Source organism: Gymnoscopelus braueri (assembly GCF_963280865.1).
Source record: "Gymnoscopelus braueri genome assembly, chromosome: 8".
In the NCBI taxonomy this organism is placed as follows: Eukaryota; Metazoa; Chordata; class Actinopteri; order Myctophiformes; family Myctophidae; genus Gymnoscopelus; species Gymnoscopelus braueri.
In genome coordinates, this window is record NC_137609.1 from 31,030,047 (window position 1) to 31,035,707 (window position 5,661).

Consider the following 5,661-nt stretch of genomic DNA (forward strand, 5'->3'; position numbering starts at 1 on the left):
AGAAGGCCATTGTTTCAATGTGTAACACTGTTTAACATATGATCACTATCATATGAAGAAATTCTACATTTCACTCAATTTTTCTTTTAAAAAACCATGGTACTGACACTTTGTTTGACTAAAAAACACGCATGTCAGTTGACTTGTCATCGTCCAGGATCAGCTTCATCATGTTGCTGTAAACATGTCAACATCCATGTTTGACTATTATTATATAAAATAGTGACTATTATAAAAGAACATTAATGTCCTCCACTGTTTTTAATGTACAGTACAGGATACAGTGAACAGTGCCTGGGGTGCATGGAGAGAAAATGTGTATATGGAACAGCAGAGAAGAAGAAGAAGAAAAAACGCTGCCTACTTTAAAACATGAAGCCTTTCTATAAAACAGGGTTCAAATTGTAAAAATAGAAATAAATAAAATAGCCAATATACAACATCGTGACACGTTGTGAGCTTGTAGATTTGCCATTTTTGCAATGTTTTACTTGGGAAAAAAATCTTTTCAACAAATTTGCCCATTTTAATCAAATTATTAAATTGTGATATATCAAACATATCAGACAATGAAAACATATCCCCACCAGCCATATAAATGAATGACCAGAGGAGGGATATCAAATCAAAAGCAGAGGCATGGATACACCCCCCCCATCCACTTCAGCAAATTGAACCCTGCTTCTGACACCAGAGAACATTTCATGTTGGACTGTACTGTATACTCTTACTTATACTGTATGAATGGAGAACATGTTGTACTGTACTGTATAACTCTTATTTATAATAAGAAACACCAATCCATCAATGTATCTTAACTTTTACTGTACAGAATTTGTGCACTTATTTTCTTTCACAACCCAGTTGAACTAATGGGATTATCATAATAACACCCTAAGAACTGAGATTACAGCTCAATGGAATGATTATCCATGTGTTCAGTATACTTTTTCCTAAGCTGTCTTTAAAACGAATCCTATTGCCAGTTTGTTGTCTTTGAATACGGCGCCAACTAGGGCTTGGCAATTAATCAAAAATATACAGAGTATCGAAACCGGAACCGATATTTAGAACCAAGTACCGACTTCATTTTGCTCATGCAGGTTAATCGAATAATCGAGAAACAGTTTTTCGAATATGTTTAAAAATGTCTTATCAACAAATTGACATGAACAACTTCCAATCCATTTTTTATAATTGACTAAATTGATTAGTCTGATGAACCACTTAACCCTGTATTATACTTTGTTGTGCAATGGTGGCATGAAAAATTGCAAAAATAGCCAATCGTGATGCTTGAATCTATTTTCATTTTTTATAATCGGTCATTCATTGTAACTGAGGCAAATAATTGTAATATTGATTTAAAGTCATATTGCCCAGCCCTCGTGTCAAAGTACAGCTGTCTCTATGACTCTAAATGTCTTCACTTTCTTTTATGTGCATGTGCATGTGCATGTGCATGTGCATGTGCATGTGCATGTGCATGTGCATGTGCATGTGCATGTGCATGTGCATGTGCATGTGCATGTGCATGTGCATGTGCATGTGCATGTGCATGTGCATGTGCATATGCATGTCTCACTGGTCGTCAGCAGGTCGGGGTCCCAAGTCACAGTCACGTAATTCCCTTTTTGTTCCTCAAGAGGTCAGTCTAACTCACTTTGACATCACTGACCACCAACCAGGGTGGGCAGCCATGGGGACTACGAAAGAAAGGTCACCTTTCTGGATGACCCCTGGCTCACACATTTACGGCATTCACCACATTACATCCACATCTAATGCTCACATCTATTTAGGGTCCAGTAGGACAGAACCTGAAACTTTCCATAACCTGTGAAGTTCTGTGATTGTATCTGATTTACCTTTCCATTATAACGAGCCCATGACCAACCCTGAACGGGGAGGTACTGTAAGTCAAGAAAAAAAAGAAAAAAGAAAATAAATTAGCCATCTAAAAGCTCACAACGCGTCACAATTAGAACAAGTTTGAAAGAATGACTTCTGAATTCTGGGTCACCAGAACTCAGGGTTAAGTACCACCTCTTGAGCAGGGTCCAAATTAGGTTCTGAGAACCATAAATATGGAAACAAATCCAGAACCTGTGAAATATATTTCACGGCACAGCGTGGTTCACATAGATCTTGTAGTCAGAAAGAGACGTAATTGTGAATCAATTAATTCAAATACAGCTCATTACCTGAGTTGATTAATTTCCTTTTTGTGTTATTTGCCGTATTGCAAGCATGCATTTTCTTCAGATAGGCCTGCCCTACAGTATATGCTTTCTTCAAATGTAACTTTATTAAAATAATGTTCAAATATACCTCTTCCTTGCCTCACATTTCTACAGGCTTATAATGCCAATTCTGTAAATAAATAAATGTCATTTAAAAAAGAGAGTTAAATTAATTGCAAGAGACATGTTGCGAGCTTGTAGATCTGCTATTTTTGTTATTTTTTGTTAAATATTTAATATATTTAATCAATGAAAAGTATTAACAAGAGCTTGTGACTAAATAATAACTACACTGGATCCATTAGAACACAGGTTATCTTTTCCATTTCCTGAAAAGTAACCGTTTTGGACATACAAGGTTTACACCCGACAGCAACAATATACATATTCAAAACTATGACCAACATTATGATCTTCTGCATGAGCTCTAGCAATAAACTGTTTAGTTTAATCTTTCAGAGGAAGATTCAAGTGAATCTCTCAGTGAAAAGTAAAACCCTCAAATATGAGAATTTCAGTTTACTTCTTATTTTGGAGCGATTTTAGCTGGAAAAATCTGATCTGTTTCTATTACCCGCAACCATCTAAATTAAGTGGGTCTCAGCGCTTGCTGCTGGAGGGATTGTGGATGGGTTCTCGGCAGACCATGCAGACATCATTTGGACTTCAGTCTTTCTGGAAGGGAGTGGGCCTATTCATCTCAGAGATTTTTGGATCTGAAATTGATTTATCCTCTGCCTTTTTTTCTACCTTGGAAATATCCCTAAAGATATCTCAGCAAATGTGAAACATATCTTTTGAAGATAATTATAATGAAGCAAATAAATAAACATGTTACAAAATATTGGCTTCAGAGGACGGAGTCCTCCCACCACTGTACTTCTTATAAACATAATCAACTCCATTTGCTTAATGGAGAAAATGGCTTTCACTATTCTTCATTCCAAAAAGAGAAGGGGGATACGTGTCTAGGGATATGACTATGAAATCATATCATTAGACAATAGCACAGGAATTGTACCTGTGCTTTGCTTTTACATGAGTGTGTTAGGCTATGTCACAGACCCCATCTGTTTTTTGTTCCTAAAATAAATACAATATAGAGGTGTCAAGACAAGAAAAGAATATATATACATTATAAATAAAGGAAAAACACAAGAAACACCACCTCTGTGAATCTTGGGTAAAGTACTCACATCAGACCCAGAGCACTCTTAACCACATAAACCCTACAGTAGCATCCTTATTCTGGGCATATAATAGGCAGAAAATAGGTAAACAATCAGCAAAAATAGGCAAACAATCAGCAAAAATTGCAGATGTATAAGCTCACAACATGTTGCTTTTGATATGGTACTGTAGATCTGTTATTTGAGATTTGGTGTTGAGGGAAAAAGGAGGGGACCAAGTGTAGACCCCTGGGGGACCACGAAGTCGAAGTATATTGGGTTTAAGTGGTTAACGGTGGAGTCCAGGGGTCCAGGGACCCCAGGGTTCGTTCCTTGAGGGGTTATGGACCCTTACGGGTGTGTAACTTTGAGAGTTACAGGGGTCCTTGAAATGCAAAAGTTTGAGAACCACTGAAGTAGTCAATTAGCTAGCTGTCTTCTCCCTCTGTTTCCACAGCAGCTGGCAGCTTGTTGGGGAGAGAAAAAAACAAAACATTCAGGATGTTTCTGTCTTTCTATGTATCACACTCCCTACACTTGACCTTGGCACTGGATCAGGTTGTTTGGAGTTCGAGCTCACTTGCATGTTTAGAAAACTTAACAGCGCTTCTCCTGATGAGGATGCTGCGCTGGTTTTTATTATCATTATTCTGTGTTTGTTGTCAGTCGCACTGGTCTGATTCCCTTTCCACATGCTTTGTAAATACAGCTGTCATTTGGCAGCAATGTGGCGGTGCATGGGCCTAAATGAAAAAGTGGCACAAAACCATGAACTTGGTGATTACCATATAAGGCCAGCAAACCACCAATATAAATAAAAAGCCAATTATCCTGATTTCTGGTTTATTTAGTTGAAAAGACGTTACTGTCATTTACCTTGCATCAGTGTGATGTGTCTTTACTGAAATCTACGCTGCAAATTCAAATTATGAAGACACATCAACAAGGCTTTATTTAATGCTTAAAAACGAATAATAACAAGTAATAATGTGGTTTAGAGTGAATTTAGGCGGATTATCACTCCATTTCTTCAGCCTAACCACAGCTCTGGTAGAGCTTGTCGGGGGCTTGAGCTCTCTGTGATTTGAAACAAACAAAACATTTTTTTTACACAGAGTTGCTTTAAAGATTATTCTAAGTCAGCTCCATGTTAGGCCACTAGAAAACACACAGAGGGACATCCGAACAAAGACCGACGCAAGGATATTGGACACCAAGTCCTATTATTCTACACATGGCTTGCGATTCAGCCCTTTGTGCTACTAGGAGGCCTAGCTGGTTTTGTTTTATCGTCGCTATTCTGTGTTTGCTTGTCCATTCCGTTATGACTGGTGGTTGGGATTAGGAGCCTTTAGGGCTACACTCTCTGAGGATGACCAAGAGTCAAGACGCCAGGTCCTATGCTGTCTCTAATAAGAACTTGACAAACCACAGGAGTTGTTTTCGGCGTGTGTGCTCTCCCCCTGTGGCATGTTCTATCAGAAGCCCCCCCACAAATTCCCATCTCGATCAAGGGAGCCAACGGTTTTTCGGCGAGTTCTGCTTTATGCCATTGTTTTTGTTTGTTTGTCTCGAGTAGACACTCCATCTGTTGTTTTGTTTCTCGTGTCGGACAAACGCTCCATTCAGAGACGCTGTTTATTGTTGCATCGATGCTAATTAAATATTAAGACAAAAACTGGTTGATGCTGTCGGTGAAAGTCAAACGTTTCGATATTTTTCATCAGTGGATTTTTTAATAGTATTTTGTTATATGGCAGTTCATGTGTGTGCACATGTGTGTGCGTGCATGTGTGAGGAGAGAAAGACAGAAGGCAAAAGCAAGTGTGTGTGTGTGTCACATGACACATCACATCACATCACATGTGTGCAACACTTCTTGCATGGCAACATGGGCTAACATGGAAGCACATCCACACACACGCCCACACATGCACTCTCACACACACACACACACACACACACACACACACACACACACACACACACACACACACACACACACACACACACACACACACACACACACACACACACACACACACACACACACACACACTCCCAAACCTAAACAATGATCCATCATGAGAATCCACATCCTCCTCTCAGCCACATCAGTCCCCTTACTGCGGAACGGTTGATCCCCGGTTCGGCTGCTAACTGTCAACTGCAGGACTCTCAGCCGCCCACTCACCACTAGAAAGAGACCACTGTGGACGCATGCATTTAATAGGCTGCCATAAGACTAA